This window comes from Salmo salar, chromosome 18 (genome assembly GCF_965601325.2).
Source record: "Salmo salar chromosome 18, fSalSal1, whole genome shotgun sequence".
In the NCBI taxonomy this organism is placed as follows: domain Eukaryota; kingdom Metazoa; phylum Chordata; class Actinopteri; order Salmoniformes; family Salmonidae; genus Salmo; species Salmo salar.
In genome coordinates this window covers 42,920,313-42,941,462 of record NC_138308.1, presented here as the reverse complement: position 1 = coordinate 42,941,462, position 21,150 = coordinate 42,920,313, and the positions used below count along the sequence as shown (strand labels likewise).

General features: G+C 44.2%; 1 protein-coding gene across 1 annotated transcript in view; it reads left to right on the top strand.

Annotated features, from left to right (window-relative positions):
* LOC145861690 (transcription elongation regulator 1-like protein) overlaps nt 1–21,150 on the top strand; it is a 200,384-nt gene that overhangs the window by 178,921 nt on the left and 313 nt on the right. The gene's annotated exons all lie outside the window — the stretch shown is intronic.

The window sequence follows — 21,150 nt, the reverse complement described above, 5'->3', positions numbered from 1 at the left end:
ATAATCAGGGGCAGTATCTCCTGTTGTTTATAATCAGGGACAGTCTCTCCTGTTGTTTATAATCAGGGGCACTCTCCAGTTGTTTATGTTTAGGGGGCAGTCTCTCCTGTTGTTTATATTCAGGGGGCAGTCTCTCCTGTTGTTTATAATCAGGGGCAGTCTCTCCTGTTGTTTATATTTAGGGGGCAGTCTCTGCTGTTGTTTATATTCAGGGGGCAGTCTCTCCTGTTGTTTATATTCAGGGGGCAGTCTCTCCTGTTGTTTATAATCAGGGGCAGTCTCTCCTGTTGTTTATAATCAGGGGCAGTCTCTCCAGTTGTTTATGTTTAGGGGGCTGTCTCTCCTGTTGTTTATATTCAGGGGGCAGTCTCTCCTGTTGTTTATAATCAGGTGTCAGTCTCTCTTGTTGTTTATAATCAGGGGTCAGTCTCTCCTGTTGTTTATAATCAGGGGCAGTCTCTCCTGTTGTTTATAATCAGGGGCAGTCTCTCCTGTTTATATTTAGGGGCAGTCTCTCCTGTTGTTTATATTTAGGGTGCAGTCTCTGCTGTTGTTTATAATCAGGGGCAGTCTCTCCTGTTGTTTATAATCAGGAGCAGTCTCTCCTGTTTATATTTAGGGGGCAGTCTCTCCTGTTTATATTTAGGGGGCAGTCTCTCCTGTTGTTTATATTTATGTGGCCGTCTCTCCTGTTGTTTATATTTAGGGGTAAGTCTCTCCTGTTGTTTATGTTTAGGGGGCAGTCTCTCCTGTTGTTTATATTCAGGGGGCAGTCTCTCCTGTTGTTTATAATCAGGGGTCAGTCTCTCCTGTTGTTTATAATCAGGGGCAGTCTCTCCTGTTGTTTATAATCAGGGGGCAGTCTCTCCTGTTGTTTATATTCAGTGGCAGTCTCTCCTGTTGTTTATATTCAGGAGGCAGTCTCTCCTGTTGTTTATAATCAGGGGCAGTCTCTCCTGTTGTTTATAATCAGGGGCAGTCTCTCCTGTTTATATTTAGGGGCAGTCTCTCCTGTTGTTTATATTTAGGGGGCAGTCTCTGCTGTTGTTTATAATCAGGGGCAGTCTCTCCTGTTGTTTATAATCCGGGGCAGTCTCTCCTGTTTATATTTAGGGGGCAGTCTCTCCTGTTTATATTTAGGGGGCAGTCTCTCCTGTTGTTTATATTTAGGGGGCCGTCTCTCTTGTTGTTTATATTTAGGGGTAATTCTCTCCTGTTGTTTATGTTTAGGGGGCAGTCTCTCCTGTTGTTTATATTCAGGGGGCAGTCTCTCCTGTTGTTTATAATCAGGTGTCAGTCTCTCCTGTTGTTTATAATCAGGGGTCAGTCTCTCCTGTTGTTTATAATCAGGGGCAGTCTCTCCTGTTGTTTATAATCAGGGGGCAGTCTCTCCTGTTGTTTATATTCTGGGGGCAGTCTCTCCTGTTGTTTATATTCAGGGGGCAGTCTCTCCTGTTGTTTATAATCAGGGGCAGTCTCTCCTGTTGTTTATATTCAGGGGGCAGTCTCTCCTGTTGTTTATAATCAGGGGCAGTCTCTCCTGTTGTTTATAATCAGGGGCAGTCTCTGCTGTTTATATTTAGGGGCAGTCTCTCCTGTTGTTTATATTTAGGGGGCAGTCTCTGCTGTTGTTTATAATCAGGGGCAGTCTCTCCTGTTGTTTATAATCAGGTGTCAGTCTCTCCTGTTGTTTATAATCAGGGGTCAGTCTCTCCTGTTGTTTATAATCAGGGGCAGTCTCTCCTGTTGTTTATAATCAGGGGCAGTATCTCCTGTTGTTTATAATCAGGGACAGTCTCTCCTGTTGTTTATAATCAGGGGCACTCTCCAGTTGTTTATGTTTAGGGGGCAGTCTCTCCTGTTGTTTATATTCAGGGGGCAGTCTCTCCTGTTGTTTATAATCAGGGGCAGTCTCTCCTGTTGTTTATATTTAGGGGGCAGTCTCTGCTGTTGTTTATATTCAGGGGGCAGTCTCTCCTGTTGTTTATATTCAGGGGGCAGTCTCTCCTGTTGTTTATAATCAGGGGCAGTCTCTCCTGTTGTTTATAATCAGGGGCAGTCTCTCCAGTTGTTTATGTTTAGGGGGCTGTCTCTCCTGTTGTTTATATTCAGGGGGCAGTCTCTCCTGTTGTTTATAATCAGGTGTCAGTCTCTCTTGTTGTTTATAATCAGGGGTCAGTCTCTCCTGTTGTTTATAATCAGGGGCAGTCTCTCCTGTTGTTTATAATCAGGGGCAGTCTCTCCTGTTTATATTTAGGGGCAGTCTCTCCTGTTGTTTATATTTAGGGTGCAGTCTCTGCTGTTGTTTATAATCAGGGGCAGTCTCTCCTGTTGTTTATAATCAGGAGCAGTCTCTCCTGTTTATATTTAGGGGGCAGTCTCTCCTGTTTATATTTAGGGGGCAGTCTCTCCTGTTGTTTATATTTATGTGGCCGTCTCTCCTGTTGTTTATATTTAGGGGTAATTCTCTCCTGTTGTTTATGTTTAGGGGGCAGTCTCTCCTGTTGTTTATATTCAGGGGGCAGTCTCTCCTGTTGTTTATAATCAGGGGTCAGTCTCTCCTGTTGTTTATAATCAGGGGCAGTCTCTCCTGTTGTTTATAATCAGGGGGCAGTCTCTCCTGTTGTTTATATTCAGTGGCAGTCTCTCCTGTTGTTTATATTCAGGAGGCAGTCTCTCCTGTTGTTTATAATCAGGGGCAGTCTCTCCTGTTGTTTATAATCAGGGGCAGTCTCTCCTGTTTATATTTAGGGGCAGTCTCTCCTGTTGTTTATATTTAGGGGGCAGTCTCTGCTGTTGTTTATAATCAGGGGCAGTCTCTCCTGTTGTTTATAATCCGGGGCAGTCTCTCCTGTTTATATTTAGGGGGCAGTCTCTCCTGTTTATATTTAGGGGGCAGTCTCTCCTGTTGTTTATATTTAGGGGGCCGTCTCTCCTGTTGTTTATATTTAGGGGTAATTCTCTCCTGTTGTTTATGTTTAGGGGGCAGTCTCTCCTGTTGTTTATATTCAGGGGGCAGTCTCTCCTGTTGTTTATAATCAGGTGTCAGTCTCTCCTGTTGTTTATAATCAGGGGTCAGTCTCTCCTGTTGTTTATAATCAGGGGCAGTCTCTCCTGTTGTTTATAATCAGGGGGCAGTCTCTCCTGTTGTTTATATTCTGGGGGCAGTCTCTCCTGTTGTTTATATTCAGGGGGCAGTCTCTCCTGTTGTTTATAATCAGGGGCAGTCTCTCCTGTTGTTTATATTCAGGGGGCAGTCTCTCCTGTTGTTTATAATCAGGGGCAGTCTCTCCTGTTGTTTATAATCAGGGGCAGTCTCTGCTGTTTATATTTAGGGGCAGTCTCTCCTGTTGTTTATATTTAGGGGGCAGTCTCTGCTGTTGTTTATAATCAGGGGCAGTCTCTCCTGTTGTTTATAATCAGGGGCAGTCTCTCCTGTTTATATTTAGGGGGCCGTCTCTCTTGTTTATATTTAGGGGTCAGTCTCTCCTGTTGTTTATATTTAGGAGCCCTCTCCTGTTGTTTATATATAGGGGTAAGTCTCTCCTGTTGTTTATATTTAGGGGGCCGCCTCTCCTGTTGTTTATAATCAGGTGTCAGTCTCTCCTGTTGTTTATAATCAGGGGTCAGTCTCTCCTGTTGTTTATAATCAGGGGCAGTCTCTCCTGTTGTTTATAATCAGGGGCAGTCTCTCCTGTTTATATTTAGGGGGCATTCTCTCCTGTTTATATTTAGGGGGCAGTCTCTCCTGTTGTTTATATTTATGTGGCCGTCTCTCCTGTTGTTTATATTTAGGGGTAAGTCTCTCCTGTTGTTTATGTTTAGGGGGCAGTCTCTCCTGTTGTTTATATTCAGTGGGCAGTCTCTCCTGTTGTTTATAATCAGGGGTCTGTCTCTCCTGTTGTTTATAATCAGGGGCAGTCTCTCCTGTTGTTTATAATCAGGGGGCAGTCTCTCCTGTTGTTTATATTCAGGGGCAGTCTCTCCTGTTGTTTATATTCAGGGGGCAGTCTCTCCTGTTGTTTATAATCAGGGGCAGTCGCTCCTGTTGTTTATAATCAGGGGCAGTCTCTCCTGTTTATATTTAGGGGCAGTCTCTCCTGTTGTTTATATTTAGGGGGCAGTCTCTGCTGTTCTTTATAATCAGGGGCAGTCTCTCCTGTTGTTTATATTCAAGGGGCAGTCTCTCCTGTTGTTTATAATCAGGGGCAGTCTCTCCTGTTGTATATAATCAGGGGCAGTCTCTCCTGTTTATATTTAGGGGCAGTCTCTCCTGTTGTTTATATTTAGGGGGCAGTCTCTCCTGTTGTTTATATTTAGGGGGCCGTCTCTCCTGTTGTTTATATTTAGGGGTAAGTCTCTCCTGTTGTTTATATTTAGGGTGCCGTCTCTCCTGTTGTTTATATTTAGGGGTAAGTCTCTCCTGTTGTTTATATTTAGGGGGCAGTCTCTCCTATTGTTTATAATCAGGTGCAGTCTCTCCTGTTGTTTATAATCCGGGGCAGTCTCTCCTGTTTATATATTTAGGGGGCAGTCTCTCCTGTTTATATTTAGGGGGCAGTCTCTCCTGTTGTTTATATTTAGGGGGCCGTCTCTCCTGTTGTTTATATTTAGGGGTAATTCTCTCCTGTTGTTTATGTTTAGGGGGCAGTCTCTCCTGTTGTTTATATTCAGGTGTCAGTCTCTCCTGTTGTTTATAATCAGGGGTCAGTCTCTCCTGTTGTTTATAATCAGGGGCAATCTCTCCTGTTGTTTATAATCAGGGGGCAGTCTCTCCTGTTGTTTATATTCAGGGGGCAGTCTCTCCTGTTGTTTATATTCAGGGGGCAGTCTCTCCTGTTGTTTATAATCAGGGGCAGTCTCTCCTGTTGTTTATATTCAGGGGGCAGTCTCTCCTGTTGTTTATAATCAGGGGCAGTCTCTCCTGTTGTTTATAATCAGGGGCAGTCTCTGCTGTTTATATTTAGGGGCAGTCTCTCCTGTTGTTTATATTTAGGGGGCAGTCTCTGCTGTTGTTTATAATCAGGGGCAGTCTCTCCTGTTGTTTATAATCAGGGGCAGTCTCTCCTGTTGTTTATATTTAGGGGGCCGTCTCTCTTGTTTATATTTAGGGGGCAGTCTCTCCTGTTGTTTATATTTAGGGGGCCGTCTCTCCTGTTGTTTATATTTAGGGGTAAGTCTCTCCTGTTGTTTATGTTTGGGGGGCAGTCTCTCCTGTTTATATTTAGGTGGCAGTCTCTCCTGTTGTTTATATTTAGGGGGCCGTATCTCCTGTTGTTTATATTTAGGGGTCAGTCTCTCCTTTTGTTTATATTTAGGGGGCCCTCTCCTGTTGTTTATATTTAGGGGTAAGTCTCTCCTGTTGTTTATATTTAGGGGGCCGCCTCTCCTGTTGTTTATAATCAGGTGCAGTCTCTCCTGTTGTTTATAATCCGGGGCAGTCTCTCCTGTTTATATATTTAGGGGGCAGTCTCTCCTGTTTATATTTAGGGGGCAGTCTCTCCTGTTGTTTATATTTAGGGGGCCGTCTCTCCTGTTGTTTATATTTAGGGGTAATTCTCTCCTGTTGTTTATGTTTAGGGGGCAGTCTCTCCTGTTGTTTATATTCAGGTGTCAGTCTCTCCTGTTGTTTATAATCAGGGGTCAGTCTCTCCTGTTGTTTATAATCAGGGGCAATCTCTCCTGTTGTTTATAATCAGGGGGCAGTCTCTCCTGTTGTTTATATTCAGGGGGCAGTCTCTCCTGTTGTTTATATTCAGGGGGCAGTCTCTCCTGTTGTTTATAATCAGGGCAGTCTCTCCTGTTGTTTATATTCAGGGGGCAGTCTCTCCTGTTGTTTATAATCAGGGGCAGTCTCTCCTGTTGTTTATAATCAGGGGCAGTCTCTGCTGTTTATATTTAGGGGCAGTCTCTCCTGTTGTTTATATTTAGGGGGCAGTCTCTGCTGTTGTTTATAATCAGGGGCAGTCTCTCCTGTTGTTTATAATCAGGGGCAGTCTCTCCTGTTGTTTATATTTAGGGGGCCGTCTCTCTTGTTTATATTTAGGGGGCAGTCTCTCCTGTTGTTTATATTTAGGGGGCCGTCTCTCCTGTTGTTTATATTTAGGGGTAAGTCTCTCCTGTTGTTTATGTTTGGGGGGCAGTCTCTCCTGTTTATATTTAGGTGGCAGTCTCTCCTGTTGTTTATATTTAGGGGGCCGTATCTCCTGTTGTTTATATTTAGGGGTCAGTCTCTCCTTTTGTTTATATTTAGGGGGCCCTCTCCTGTTGTTTATATTTAGGGGTAAGTCTCTCCTGTTGTTTATATTTAGGGGGCCGCCTCTCCTGTTGTTTATAATCAGGTGTCAGTCTCTCCTGTTGTTTATAATCAGGGGTCAGTCTCTCCTGTTGTTTATAATCAGGGGCAGTCTCTCCTGTTGTTTATAATCAGGGGCAGTCTCTCCTGTTGTTTATAATCAGGGGCAGTCTCTCCTGTTGTTTATATTCAGGGGGCAGTCTCTCCTGTTGTTTATATTCAGGGGGCAGTCTCTCCTGTTGTTTATATTCAGGGGGCAGTCTCTCCTGTTGTTTATAATCAGGGGCAGTCTCTCCTTTTGTTTATAATCAGGGGCACACTCTCCTGTTTATATTTAGGGGGCAGTCTCTGCTGTTGTTTATAATCAGGTGCAGTCTCTCCTGTTTTTTATAATCAGGGGCAGTCTCTCCAGTTGTTTATGTTTAGGGGGCAGTCTGTCCTGTTGTTTATATTCAGGGGGCAGTCTCTCCTGTTGTTTATAATCAGGGGCAGTCTCTCCTGTTGTTTATAATCAGGGGCAGTCTCTCCTGTTGTTTATAATCAGGGGCAGTCTCTCCTGTTGTTTATATTCAGGGGGCAGTCTCTCCTGTTGTTTATATTCAGGGGCAGTCTCTCCTGTTGTTCATATTCAGGGGGCAGTCTCTCCTGTTGTTTATAATCAGGGGCAGTCTCTCCTGTTGTTTATAATCAGGGGCAGTCTCTCCTGTTTATATTTAGGGGGCAGTCTCTCCTGTTGTTTATATTTAGGGGGCAGTCTCTGCTGTTGTTTATAATCAGGGGGAGTCTCTCCTGTTGTTTATAATCAGGGGCAGTCTCTCCTGTTTATATTTAGGGGGCAGTCTCTCCTGTTGTTTATAATCAGGTGTCAGTCTCTCCTGTTGTTTATAATCAGGGGTCAGTCTCTCCTGTTGTTTATAATCAGGGGCAGTCTCTCCTGTTGTTTATAATCAGGGGCAGTATCTCCTGTTGTTTATAATCAGGGACAGTCTCTCCTGTTGTTTATAATCAGGGGCACTCTCCAGTTGTTTATGTTTAGGGGGCAGTCTCTCCTGTTGTTTATATTCAGGGGGCAGTCTCTCCTGTTGTTTATAATCAGGGGCAGTCTCTCCTGTTGTTTATATTTAGGGGGCAGTCTCTGCTGTTGTTTATATTCAGGGGGCAGTCTCTCCTGTTGTTTATATTCAGGGGGCAGTCTCTCCTGTTGTTTATAATCAGGGGCAGTCTCTCCAGTTGTTTATGTTTAGGGGGCAGTCTCTCCTGTTGTTTATATTCAGGGGGCAGTCTCTCCTGTTGTTTATAATCAGGTGTCAGTCTCTCTTGTTGTTTATAATCAGGGGTCAGTCTCTCCTGTTGTTTATAATCAGGGGCAGTCTCTCCTGTTGTTTATAATCAGGGGCAGTCTCTCCTGTTGTTTATAATCAGGGGCAGTCTCTCCAGTTTTTTATATTTAGGGGGCAGTCTCTGCTGTTGTTTATATTCAGGGGGCAGTCTCTCCTGTTGTTTATATTCATGGGGCAGTCTCTCCTGTTGTTTATTTTCAGGGGGCAGTCTCTCCTGTTGTTTATAATAAGGGGCAGTCTCTCCTGTTGTTTATAATCAGGGGCAGTCTCTCCTGTTTATATTTAGGGAATGTCTCTCCTGTTGTTTATATTTAGGGTGCAGTCTCTGCTGTTGTTTATAATCAGGGGCAGTCTCTCCTGTTGTTTATAATCAGGAGCAGTCTCTCCTGTTTATATTTAGGGGGCAGTCTCTCCTGTTTATATTTAGGGGGCAGTCTCTCCTGTTGTTTATATTTATGTGGCCGTCTCTCCTGTTGTTTATATTTAGGGGTAAGTCTCTCCTGTTGTTTATGTTTAGGGGGCAGTCTCTCCTGTTGTTTATATTCAGGGGGCAGTCTCTCCTGTTGTTTATAATCAGGGGTCAGTCTCTCCTGTTGTTTATAATCAGGGGCAGTCTCTCCTGTTGTTTATAATCAGGGGGCAGTCTCTCCTGTTGTTTATATTCAGTGGCAGTCTCTCCTGTTGTTTATATTCAGGAGGCAGTCTCTCCTGTTGTTTATAATCAGGGGCAGTCTCTCCTGTTGTTTATAATCAGGGGCAGTCTCTCCTGTTTATATTTAGGGGCAGTCTCTCCTGTTGTTTATATTTAGGGGGCAGTCTCTGCTGTTGTTTATAATCAGGGGCAGTCTCTCCTGTTGTTTATAATCCAGGGCAGTCTCTCCTGTTTATATTTAGGGGGCAGTCTCTCCTGTTTATATTTAGGGGGCAGTCTCTCCTGTTGTTTATATTTAGGGGGCCGTCTCTCCTGTTGTTTATATTTAGGGGTAATTCTCTCCTGTTGTTTATGTTTAGGGGGCAGTCTCTCCTGTTGTTTATATTCAGGGGGCAGTCTCTCCTGTTGTTTATAATCAGGTGTCAGTCTCTCCTGTTGTTTATATTCAGGGGGCAGTCTCTCCTGTTGTTTATAATCAGGGGCAGTCTCTCCTTTTGTTTATAATCAGGGGCACACTCTCCTGTTTATATTTAGGGGGCAGTCTCTGCTGTTGTTTATAATCAGGTGCAGTCTCTCCTGTTTTTTATAATCAGGGGCAGTCTCTCCAGTTGTTTATGTTTAGGGGGCAGTCTGTCCTGTTGTTTATATTCAGGGGGCAGTCTCTCCTGTTGTTTATAATCAGGGGCAGTCTCTCCTGTTGTTTATAATCAGGGGCAGTCTCTCCTGTTGTTTATAATCAGGGGCAGTCTCTCCTGTTGTTTATATTCAGGGGGCAGTCTCTCCTGTTGTTTATATTCAGGGGCAGTCTCTCCTGTTGTTCATATTCAGGGGGCAGTCTCTCCTGTTGTTTATAATCAGGGGCAGTCTCTCCTGTTGTTTATAATCAGGGGCAGTCTCTCCTGTTTATATTTAGGGGGCAGTCTCTCCTGTTGTTTATATTTAGGGGGCAGTCTCTGCTGTTGTTTATAATCAGGGGGAGTCTCTCCTGTTGTTTATAATCAGGGGCAGTCTCTCCTGTTTATATTTAGGGGGCAGTCTCTCCTGTTGTTTATAATCAGGTGTCAGTCTCTCCTGTTGTTTATAATCAGGGGTCAGTCTCTCCTGTTGTTTATAATCAGGGGCAGTCTCTCCTGTTGTTTATAATCAGGGGCAGTATCTCCTGTTGTTTATAATCAGGGACAGTCTCTCCTGTTGTTTATAATCAGGGGCACTCTCCAGTTGTTTATGTTTAGGGGGCAGTCTCTCCTGTTGTTTATATTCAGGGGGCAGTCTCTCCTGTTGTTTATAATCAGGGGCAGTCTCTCCTGTTGTTTATATTTAGGGGGCAGTCTCTGCTGTTGTTTATATTCAGGGGGCAGTCTCTCCTGTTGTTTATATTCAGGGGGCAGTCTCTCCTGTTGTTTATAATCAGGGGCAGTCTCTCCAGTTGTTTATGTTTAGGGGGCAGTCTCTCCTGTTGTTTATATTCAGGGGGCAGTCTCTCCTGTTGTTTATAATCAGGTGTCAGTCTCTCTTGTTGTTTATAATCAGGGGCAGTCTCTCCTGTTGTTTATAATCAGGGGCAGTCTCTCCAGTTTTTTATATTTAGGGGGCAGTCTCTGCTGTTGTTTATATTCAGGGGGCAGTCTCTCCTGTTGTTTATATTCATGGGGCAGTCTCTCCTGTTGTTTATTTTCAGGGGGCAGTCTCTCCTGTTGTTTATAATAAGGGGCAGTCTCTCCTGTTGTTTATAATCAGGGGCAGTCTCTCCTGTTTATATTTAGGGAATGTCTCTCCTGTTGTTTATATTTAGGGTGCAGTCTCTGCTGTTGTTTATAATCAGGGGCAGTCTCTCCTGTTGTTTATAATCAGGAGCAGTCTCTCCTGTTTATATTTAGGGGGCAGTCTCTCCTGTTTATATTTAGGGGGCAGTCTCTCCTGTTGTTTATATTTATGTGGCCGTCTCTCCTGTTGTTTATATTTAGGGGTAAGTCTCTCCTGTTGTTTATGTTTAGGGGGCAGTCTCTCCTGTTGTTTATATTCAGGGGGCAGTCTCTCCTGTTGTTTATAATCAGGGGTCAGTCTCTCCTGTTGTTTATAATCAGGGGCAGTCTCTCCTGTTGTTTATAATCAGGGGGCAGTCTCTCCTGTTGTTTATATTCAGTGGCAGTCTCTCCTGTTGTTTATATTCAGGAGGCAGTCTCTCCTGTTGTTTATAATCAGGGGCAGTATCTCCTGTTGTTTATAATCAGGGGCAGTCTCTCCTGTTTATATTTAGGGGCAGTCTCTCCTGTTGTTTATATTTAGGGGGCAGTCTCTGCTGTTGTTTATAATCAGGGGCAGTCTCTCCTGTTGTTTATAATCCGGGGCAGTCTCTCCTGTTTATATTTAGGGGGCAGTCTCTCCTGTTTATATTTAGGGGGCAGTCTCTCCTGTTGTTTATATTTAGGGGGCCGTCTCTCCTGTTGTTTATATTTAGGGGTAATTCTCTCCTGTTGTTTATGTTTAGGGGGCAGTCTCTCCTGTTGTTTATATTCAGGGGGCAGTCTCTCCTGTTGTTTATAATCAGGTGTCAGTCTCTCCTGTTGTTTATAATCAGGGGTCAGTCTCTCCTGTTGTTTATAATCAGGGGCAGTCTCTCCTGTTGTTTATAATCAGGGGGCAGTCTCTCCTGTTGTTTATATTCTGGGGGCAGTCTCTCCTGTTGTTTATATTCAGGGGGCAGTCTCTCCTGTTGTTTATAATCAGGGGCAGTCTCTCCTGTTGTTTATATTCAGGGGGCAGTCTCTCCTGTTGTTTATAATCAGGGGCAGTCTCTCCTGTTGTTTATAATCAGGGGCAGTCTCTGCTGTTTATATTTAGGGGCAGTCTCTCCTGTTGTTTATATTTAGGGGGCAGTCTCTGCTGTTGTTTATAATCAGGGGCAGTCTCTCCTGTTGTTTATAATCAGGGGCAGTCTCTCCTGTTTATATTTAGGGGGCCGTCTCTCTTGTTTATATTTAGGGGTCAGTCTCTCCTGTTGTTTATATTTAGGGGGCCCTCTCCTGTTGTTTATATATAGGGGTAAGTCTCTCCTGTTGTTTATATTTAGGGGGCCGCCTCTCCTGTTGTTTATAATCAGGTGTCAGTCTCTCCTGTTGTTTATAATCAGGGGTCAGTCTCTCCTGTTGTTTATAATCAGGGGCAGTCTCTCCTGTTGTTTATAATCAGGGGCAGTCTCTCCTGTTGTTTATAATTAGGGGCAGTCTCTCCTGTTGTTTATATTCAGGGGGCAGTCTCTCCTGTTGTTTATATTCAGGGGGCAGTCTCTCCTGTTGTTTATATTCAGGGGGCAGTCTCTCCTGTTGTTTATAATCAGGGACAGTCTCTCCTTTTGTTTATAATCAGGGGCAGTCTCTCCTGTTTATATTTAGGGGGCAGTCTCTGCTGTTGTTTATAATCAGGTGCAGTCTCTCCTGTTGTTTATAATCAGGGGCAGTCTATCCTGTTGTTTATAATCAGGGGTAGTCTCTCCTGTTGTTTATAATCAGGGGCAGTCTCTCCTGTTTATATTTAGGGGGCAGTCTCTGCTGTTGTTTATAATCAGGTGCAGTCTCTCCTGTTGTTTATAATCAGGGGCAGTCTATCCTGTTGTTTATAATCAGGGGTAGTCTCTCCTGTTGTTTATAATCAGGGGCAGTCTCTCCAGTTGTTTATGTTTAGGGGGCAGTCTGTCCTGTTGTTTATATTCAGGGGGCAGTCTCTCCTGTTGTTTATAATCAGGGGCAGTCTCTCCTGTTGTTTATAATCAGGGGCAGTGTCTCCTGTTGTTTATATTTAGGGGGCAGTCTCTCCTGTTGTTTATATTCAGGGGGCAGTCTCTCCTGTTGTTTATATTCAGGGGCAGTCTCTCCTGTTGTTCATATTCAGGGGGCAGTCTCTCCTGTTGTTTATAATCAGGGGCAGTCTCTCCTGTTGTTTATAATCAGGGGCAGTCTCTCCTGTTTATATTTAGGGGCAGTCTCTCCTGTTGTTTATATTTAGGGGGCCGTCTCTGCTGTTGTTTATAATCAGGGGCAGTCTCTCCTGTTGTTTATAATCAGGGGCAGTCTCTCCTGTTTATATTTAGGGGGCAGTCTCTCCTGTTGTTTATATTTAGGGGGCCGTCTCTCCTGTTGTTTATATTTAGGGGTAATTCTCTCCTGTTGTTTATGTTTAGGGGGCAGTCTCTCCTGTTGTTTATATTCAGGGGGCAGTCTCTCCTGTTGTTTATAATCAGGTGTCAGTCTCTCCTGTTGTTTATAATCAGGGGTCAGTCTCTCCTGTTGTTTATAATCAGGGGCAGTCTCTCCTGTTGTTTATAATCAGGGGCAGTCTCTCCTGTTTATATTTAGGGGGCAGTCTCTCCTGTTGTTTATATTTAGGGGGCAGTCTCTGCTGTTGTTTATAATCAGGGGCAGTCTCTCCTGTTGTTTATAATCAGGGGCAGTCTCTCCTGTTTATATTTAGGGGGCAGTCTCTCCTCTTTATTTTTAGGGGGCAGTCTCTCCTGTTGTTTATATTTAGGGGGCCGTCTCTCCTGTTGTTTATATTTAGGGGGCCGTCTCTCCTGTTGTTTATATTTAGGGGTAAGTCTCTCCTGTTGTTTATAATCAGGGGCAGTCTCTCTTGTTTATATTTAGGGGCAGTCTCTCCTGTTTTTTATGTTTAGGGGTCAGTGAAGCATGGAAGTGCACACACACACACACAGACACACACACACACACACACACACACACACACACACACACACACACACACACACACACACACACACACACACACAGAGAGAGAGAGCAAGAGTTTAGAATATCTATGAATAAAAACAAAACAAATAGGCAACTGTCAGAAGTTAAATTCTTTACTCTGTCAGACGTTAAATCTTTTACTCTGTCAGACGTTAAATTCTTTACTCTGTCAGACGTTAAATCCTTTACTCTGTCAGACGTTAAATCTTTTACTCTGTCAGACGTTAAATCCTTTACTCTGTCAGACGTTAAATACTTTACTCTGTCAGACGTTAAATCCTTTACTCTGTCAGACGTTAAATCCTTTACTCTGTCAGACGTTAAATCCTTTACTCTGTCAGACGTTAAATCCTTTACTCTGTCAGACGTTAAATCCTTTACTCTGTCAGACGTTAAATCCTTTACTCTGTCAGACGTTAAATCCTTTACTCTGTCAGACGTTAAATCCTTTACTCTGTTAGACGTTAAATCCTTTACTCTGTTAGACGTTAAATCCTTTACTCTGTCAGACGTTAAATCCTTTACTCTGTCAGACGTTAAATCCTTTACTCTGTCAGACGTTGAATCCTTTACTCTGTCAGACGTTAAATCCTTTACTCTGTCAGACGTTAAATCCTTTACTCTGTCAGACGTTAAATCCTTTAATCTGTCAGACGTTAAATCCTTTACTCTGTCAGATGTTAAATCCTTTACTCTGTTAGACGTTAAATCTAGATGAGTGTCTCAGTCTTTTAAAATGTTCTGCAGTCTGAACATCTGTTTTAATACTGTGGATGTTCTGCAGTCTGAACATCTGTGATAATACTGTTGATCCCAGTCTAGTAAATGTGGTTTGTTATGAAGCCTGTATTTCAAAAACAAGACCCTGATTAAATGTTCTCCTCGATTTAAAGACGGAAAAGAAGTCAGCGGTGCTAAACGTCAGAGAGGCGTTTTGCAAATTTACGAGGCATGTGTTTTTATTTCCATTCAGGCTTATTTCAGTTGGAGCTGGCAACTTCCCAGATCGAGTCTTGGTGATGTCAGGTCATTTGACAGTTGATTTGTCAAATGGCAAGAGAGAAATACAGTGGTACAACATATAGAAGCTGCACCTCCATGATTAAAAGCAGAACCAGACGGGACAGCAGCCCAGTTAAATCCTTTACTTATGCCGTACTTTGGAAATTATTATTTACTTTCAGTGCTTTTATTTCAGTTTCATTTGAATTCCATTCCAATACTGCATTATGTATTTTGCTAATGTACAACACGCCCACGATAAGTGCCTGAGGGTTAATTATAGCAGAATACTGAAATGCATACAGTACGTCCTCTTCATTGTTACACTGCGTTTTCTGTCTGTTTTCATAGAGAGAGTGTAAAGCCTGGAGGAGAGGTCCCTTGCTGTTATATCCCATGGTAGTTCATGTTCACATATAGTTAACCTATAGGTTCCATAGGGCTCTGGTCAAAAGTGGTGCACTTTGTAGGGAATAGGGTGCCATTTGGGAAGTACCCAGTATTTACATGTTGACTGCAAGGGTGGTGGGTATTTATAGAGGAGCATTTTGTCATTCAATATTTATCAACATACGAACTGCATCTATTAATAGAAGAATGTATTAAAGTAAAGCAGATTATGAGGAGTTTATATTTCTAAATCCCAAACCCATCTCTCCTGTTCGGTGGCACCGTTCCATTCTGACTGAGTCTGTGTCCAAAATGGACCTCTATTCTCTATTTATAGTGCAGTTCTACTAACCGGGGCTCATAGGGCGCTGGTCAAAAGTAGCACACTACATAGGGACTATAGTGTGCTATTTGGGTCGCAAACTGATTATACAACAAGACAACCAACAGCACATTGTCAATCTGATAGTGTGCGAGTGGTGTACTGAAGACCTGTCTGTTCCCAGCGGGGTGTGGGTTCTCTCCTCTCTCATCTCTCCTCTCTCTGTCAGTCCGTTTGTCACCAGCTGATTTCCACACGCTATGACCTGGTCCTGTATGACTCAGTTGGTAGAACAAGGCGTTTGCAACGGCATGGTTGTGTGTTCGATTCCCGGTGGGGGGGGAAACCAATATATAAAATGCACGTACACGATCTCTGTAAGTGGCTTTGGATGAAAACGTCTGCTAAATTCGATATATTACGCCCTGAATGCAGCCAGAGACAGACGTCTCGCTGCTCCATGATGATATCAGGCTCTCCTCTGGTCTTTGAGAGCGTGAAGATGACTTTATGACAACGTGATCCATAGAAGTAGAATCAGAATAGAAAATAGATGGTATTGATCTATGATGGGGTGTTCTGTCGTCTCAAGGCCTCCTCTCATCTCAGACTTTCATCAATAGCTGCTGCTATCTCCTCAGAAGAATAATCTTTCGGATCAGGGACTCTCGACTACTTTCATAGGGTGCGTCCGAAATCTCACCCTATTCCCTATATAGTGCACTATATTTGACAGGAGCCCTATGGGTCATGGTTAAAAGTAGTGCACTATATAGGGAATAGGTTGCCACTTGGAATGCAGAAACACTCCCGTCACTGTGACAGTCAGTCTTTCATAGGTAGTCCTATTAGCCTGACGTGGGAGTTGTGTTAAATTGGGTCAATCAGATCACACAGCGGTGGTATTCATGATCCTTGAAGAGACCTCCTACAGAGCACAGAGTAGTCTCAGTGGAATTAAGGAGATTAACAACACATGCCAAATGGTACCCTATTCTCTATATATAGGGCCCTATAGTCCCCTGGTCAAACATAGTGCACTCTGGGTAAAGAATGCCATTTGGGATGCGGAACTAAGCCTGTTCATGGTTCTCTATGGTGTAGTCAGCAGGCTGTTTTCACACCAAGCCCTAAACGCTGGACTGGAGCTTTTTCTGAATGAGCATAATAAACGTGTCCCGGCTGTAATCTGGTATTACTGATATCCACTCTTGAGCTTTTTTCATTGTTCTGCATTGCTTTTGCTGTCTGTGAATAGTGTGAAATAATTGGATGGCTGATAATTGAATGTGGGGGTATAAATGTGAATGTGGGGGTATAACAATGTATTGTTATACCCCCACATTAAAACATATTACAATTTAACACATACTATAGAATTCTGCAGTAAACTGTAATATACTATAGAATACTATATAGTATTGTCACGCCCTGACCAGGTGCGTCCGGTGGACATGCCCAGCACATGCCGTGCTAGGATGGGCATCCAGCCAGGACGAGTGGCTAAACCGGCTCCACGCTTCAGTTCACCAGTGCGTGTTCACAGTCCTGTCTGGCCCGTCCCTGCTCCCGCACCAAGTCAGTGGTGCGTGTCCCCAGTCCGGCCCGGCCCGTCCCTGCTCCCCGCACCAAGTCAGTGGTGCGTGTCCCCAGTCCGGCCCGGCCTGTTCCTGCTCCCCGCACCAAGCCAGTGGTGCGTGTTCCCAGTCCGGCCCAGCCCGTCCCTGCTCCCCGCACCAAGTCAGTGGTGCGTGTCCCCAGTCCGGCCCGGCCCGGCCCGTTCCTGCTCCCCGCACCAAGCCCACGGTGCGTGTCCACAGTCCTGTCCGGCCCGTCCCTGTTCCCCGCACCAAGTCAGTGGTGCGTGTCCCCAGTCCGGCCCGGCCCGTTCCTGCTCCCCGCACCAAGCCAGTGGTGCGTGTTCCCAGTCCGGCCCGGCCCGTTCCTGCTGCCTGCACCAAGCCAGTGGTGCATGTTCCCAGTCCGGCACGGCCCGTGTCCGGTCCACCGGTGCCCAATCCTGTTCCGGTCGACGGCTCCGCTCCAGAGCCTGAGTATGCCGCTCCACAGTGGTCCAGTCCGGGCCAGAGGGGTAGGGCTAAGGTGGAGGCGGGGGAAAGAACACGCCCGGGGCCAGAGCCTCCACCGAGGGTGAGGCGCCCACCCGGGTCCCCCCCCCCTAATAGACTTAAGTTTGGTGCGCCGGGAGTACGCACCGTTGGGGGGGGGGGGGGTACTGTCACGCCCTGACCAGGTGAACTCGGGTATTTTGGGTCAGGGTGTGTCATGCTGGGTATTTTTCCTTGGTTTGTTGTCTATGTTAGCGTTATAGCCTTGTGTTAGATCTATGTGGGTTATTTCTATGTTGGGTTCTGTCGATTCCCAATCAGAGACAGCTGTCGCTAGTTGTCTCTGATTGGGATCACATTTAAGTTCCTCTTTCCCCCACGCTGTTTGTGGGGTGTTGTCTCTTTGATTTTGAGAAGCTAACGTATCGGCATTTTCTTGATTTTGTGTACGTGTTTATTTCAGTGTAAAAGAATAAAAATGTGTTCGCTCCCAGCTGCGTTTTGGTCCGCTTCCTCGTCACCCGACGACGATCGTTACAAGTATCCCTCGATCATGTGTAGTACTTACTATAAAATGTTGCAGTATACTGTAGAATACTATGGTAAATACTACAGTAGTGTCCGCAAAAAGACTACAGTCCTCAAAAACATTACCCTTTTTTTTTAACTATAGTAAATACTACAGTATTTAATTTACATACAACCTGCCCATTCCCTTCCCCCATAATGCAGTTTGTGCCATCCATAAGTGAGAAACCTACATGTCAAGTACAGACCATATAATATGTTACCTACAGGTTCTAGAAAAGAGCAGAATCTCTGTCCTCTCCATTCAGACCCCAGTCCTGCCTACCTACAGGGTGAAACTAAATATTAGGACAGTGTTCTTAATGTTTTTTACCCTCAGTGATAAGGACAGAATATATTGAATGGGGTATAATTTGACACTCAGACATTCCATTGAACATACCGTATCCCAGACCTTGAATGCATGGCTGTTTTATTCCTATTGTGGGTTGATTGCTTAGCAGTCCACACACCACTTTAAACAATTATACAACATTAGCAAACTTCGTACAATTTAATGTTTTGATTGTTGTCATGAAGTTGAAATATGTTGACTTTTGTGGAAACATTTTGTATCTCCACGTTGTTGTTGCTGGGTTTTTGTAGTGATTGTTATAAAATTCCTAATTTGCATTATACATGTCTGTTCCAGCCTTTTGACAACAGACAAAAAGAAACAAAATACATATTCATAAAAGACAGGCAGACAAGCAGCTGGATTAACTGAGCTCGGGTAATTTTCATCAACCCTTGGCTAATTCCAAACACAATTAACCTTTCCAAACAAACTGCACTTATCAGGGAGAATTCAGCAGGCAGACGGGATGGGTGGAATATAAAAGAGACCACATGGTGCGTTTTGCAAAATGAACCTGAAGCTGTGTTGACATTTGTACAAAAAAAAAAAAATGTTTTAAATGATCTGCTTTGAAAGAAACTCTGCAATCAATATGTTGTCGTTATTGTAAATAATAATAATAATAATTTATTCTAAATGACTTGCCTGGTTAAATAAAGGAAAAATACAAATCTACTGTAGATAATGGAGTTGATGTGATGCAGTATCTTTAGTTATAATCAGTTATAAAGGTAAGTTAACTTAATGAGTTGTCTCAACTTGGCATACAGATGGATTGCTACCACGCTGTTTCTGATACAGTTTTGAATATGTTTGATTTTTATTTATTTTATTTATTATAATCGCCATTATCTGAGGCCAACGACGACAGCTAGTTTTACTGGGGTCTGACACATCACCCAAAAGACATTACAGACAAAACACTTTGGAATTGACATACATTTAAAACATGGACGTGCACTGTGTGTGTGTCTATCAATGTTTTGTCTCAAACATAATGTCTGTTAACAAGGCAACTGCCCTATCCTACATAGACCTGGCCTGACTAGATCTGAGCCAGTAGATATGAGTCAGTAGATATGAGCCAGTAGATATGAGCCAGTGGATATGAGCCAGTAGATCTGAGCCAGTAGATCTGAGCCAGTAGATATGAGCCAGTAGATATGAGCCAGTAGATCTGAGCCAGTAGATATGAGCCAGTAGTTCTGAGCCAGTAGATATGAGCCAGTAGTTCTGAGCCAGTAGTTCTGAGCCAGTCAATATGAGCCAGTCGATATGAGCCAGTCGATATGAGCCAGTAGTTGAAACACAAAGTGTGCATACTAATTAGCACTATTTTCCCTTTGTACCCTGGTCTAAAGTAGTGAACTACAGTATCTCACAAAAGTGAGTACACCCCTCACATTTTTGTAAATATTTGAGTATATCTTTTCATGTGATAACACTGAAGAAATAACACTTTGCTACAATGTAAAGTAGTGAGTGTACAGCTTGTATAACAGTGTACATTTGCTGTCCCCTCAAAATAACTCAACACACAGCCATTAATGTCTAAACCGCTGGCAACAAAAGTGAGTACACCCCTAAGTGAAAATATCCAAATTGGGCCCAAAGTGTCAATATTTTGTGTGGCCACGATCATTTTCCAGCACTGCCTTAACCCTCTTGGGCATGGCGTTCACCAGAGCTTCACAGGTTGCCACTGGAGTCCTCTTCCATGCCGACATCACGGAGCTGGTGGATGTTAGAGACCTTGCACTCCTCCACCTTCCGTTTGAGGATGCCCCACAGATGCTCAATAGGGTTTAGGTCTGGAGACATGCTTGGCCAGTCCATCACCTTTACCCTCAGCTTCTTTAGCAAGGCAGTGGTCGTCTTGGAGGTGTGTTTGGGGTCGTTATCATGTTGGAATACTGCCCTGCGGCCCAGTCTCCGAAGGGAGGGGATCATGCTCTGCTTCAGTATGTCACAGTACATGTTGGCTTTCATGGTTCCCTCAATGAACTGTAGCTCCCCAGTGCCGGCAGCACTCATGCAGCCCCAGACCATGACACTCCCACCACCATGCTTAACTGTAGGCAAGACACACTTGTTTTTGTACTCCTCACCTGGTTGCCGCCACACACGCTTGACACCATCTGAACCAAATAAGTTTATCTTGGTCTCATCAGACCACAGGACATGGTTCCAGTAATCCATGTCCTTAGTCTGCTTGTCTTCAGCAAACTGTTTGCGGGCTTTCTTGTGCATCATCTTTAGAAGAGGCTTCCTTCTGGGACGACAGCCATGCAGACCAATTTGATGCAGTGTGCGGCGTATGGTCTGAGCACTGACAGGCCGACCCCCACCCTTTCAACCTCTGCAGCAATGCTGGCAGCACTCATACGTCTATTTCCCAAAGACAACCTCTGGATATGACGCTGAGCACGTGCACTCAACTTCTTTGGTCGACCATGGCGAGGCCTGTTCTGAGTTGAACCTGTCCTGTTAAACCGCTGTATGTTCTTGGCCACCGTGCTGCAGCTCAGTTTCAGGGTCTTGGCAATCTTCTTATAGCCCAGGCCATCTTTATGTAGAGCAACAATTCTTTTTTTCAGATCCTCAGAGAGTTCTTTGCCATGAGGAGCCATGTCGAACTTCCAGTGACCAGTCAGTATGAGGGAGTGTGAGAGCGATGACACCAAATGTAACACACCTGCTCCCCATTCACACCTGAGACCGTATAACACTAACGAGTCACATGACACTGGGGAGGGAAAATGGCTAATTGGGCCCAATTTAGGGGTGTACTCACTTTTGTTGCCAGCGGTTTAGACATTAATGGCTGTGTGTTGAGTTATTTTGAGGGGACAGCAAATTTACACTGTTATACAAGCTGTACACTCACTACTTTACATTGTAGCAAAGTGTCATTTCTTCAGTGTTGCCACATGAAAAGATGTACTCAAATATTTACAAAAATGTGAGGGGTGTACTCACTTTTGTGAGATACTGTATAAAGGTATAAGGTGCTCTTTGGGATAAATCCAGGGTGCTAGAGAGTTAACTGATGTGACCACTCCACCGGCTGTCCCAGGAGCTTCACACACAGTGCCAGCCGACTGGGTTTCATGTAGTGGGGCTGCCTTTGTGCCGACTCACTGCCCAAGCCCATCCCTTACCAGTAGCCTGGTCCCAGATCTGTCTGTTTGTGTGTTTCTGTCTGGATAACTCCTATGGTTATTGTCACGCCATGTACAACCGAGGGTCCCGTGCAACCTGGGGCCTAACCCATGAGATCCTAACCCTAACCCTGTAACTAACCCTGTCCCTGTTGTTTGACCTACAGGATATGTCTGGTAACTAACCCTGTCCCTGTTGTTTGACCTACAGGATATGTCTGGTAACTAACCCTGTCCCTGTTGTTTGAC